Source organism: Bidens hawaiensis, unplaced genomic scaffold (assembly GCF_021521415.1).
Source record: "Bidens hawaiensis isolate Kalapana, Puna unplaced genomic scaffold, B.hawaiensis_p1.1 tig00013803_1, whole genome shotgun sequence".
NCBI lineage: Eukaryota > Viridiplantae > Streptophyta > Magnoliopsida > Asterales > Asteraceae > Bidens > Bidens hawaiensis.
The window spans coordinates 287826-289360 of NW_027492178.1; positions in this window are offsets into that span (position 1 = coordinate 287826).

The window sequence follows — 1535 nt, forward strand, 5'->3', positions numbered from 1 at the left end:
TGAGTAAGCAGACCAACTTGTTTAACTCAACAGATTAGTTGGTTAATGCGTTAAATTCATTAGATTGACCAGTTAATCTGTTGGTGTAAACGACTTAAACACGTCAACCTCAAAAAAAGCCATTTGTCAAACTGATATAAAATGACTGGTGCTAATTATATTTATGTCATGTTTCAAACTGTTTTAGTCATTTAGAAATTATCACCCCAAAATATAAACACCTCATATACTAACACGTACATAAAATATAATTTGAAAAGCTCAACTAATGATTTATTTGAATAGTATCATTTGAAAATGGGCCATGTTATACAGTTAAAAACTCTATTATGAATCTATAACCACTCATAGCATATCCAACTTAATGCTTCATGTGTTCGCCACCCTTAAAAAAACAATCATTATTGGTTTCTTTATAACAGTGCTTGCTTTCATCATAAAATTGTATTATAATTTATTTTTTTTATAATATCTCAAAAGTGGATTTGAAAAAGTAAGAATGGTTCTTGTCTTCATTTTAATATTTAATATGTGCTTTGTTAATAATTAGTTTTAGTTGAAAATTTGTCTTCATCATGCAGAACATGTTAACATTTGAAAAGAATTTACTGAAGGTGTTTATGTTGAGTTTTTTTCTTTTTGAAAGGTTAACTAATAAACATCTAACAAAAATGAATATTTTAAAATGTGTGACAAGTCATGCATGATCAACATAATATGGTATCACCCATTCTAAAGCATGAAAAAGGATTTATTGTATGAAAATGTAATAAGCTTATAAAAATTGTGAAGTTACAAAATGATTTATAAAAACATATTCTTAACCTATGTTTGATGGAAGCAAGGATGCGGTGGTGACCTTCCAAGTGGATTGCTGCAATTGTAGCTGTGATTAAGATCAATGATTGTACAGAGGATCAGGTTGTGATGTTTGCAACTCAAGTTCAATGAGTTTTCAAAGCTAGTGCCACATTTGGTTAACACTGAAGCAAACCGCATAAAGTGTTACAATCGAGGTCTCCCAAAGAAGGTCCGAACATACATTTAAATTCGACGTTTAAGAGCTATTAACGCATGTGTAACTCCAGCATACAAGATGTACCCCTAGGTTACGAGTGTTTCACAAACTTAGAGCATCTACAACGGTTTTGTTAATCAGCCGTACGTATGCAATAATGTGGAATCAAGCGAATAAAATCCAAAACTTGACTCCACCATTGTGGAGCAAGTCTGTAGACGATCATCGGACAAATTGGTGGCCATCTCTCTCTCTCATACACACACATACGTACATTGTTAATTTTTAATAGGGTCTGTAGAGTTTTCTTGTAAAACAAATTGTGTTTTGAATAAAGTTTGGAATATAATATGAAGCTGATTAGTCGGTTTATTGTTATGGGTGCTCATGAAAACATCCCATTTCCTTTTTCCTCTAATATAATTTGTTGTTTAGGTATGATTACATGTTTATCCTTTCTTTCTCTATATGTGACTCCATCTCTCTTTTAGAAGACCAAGAAAACACTTAAACAAAC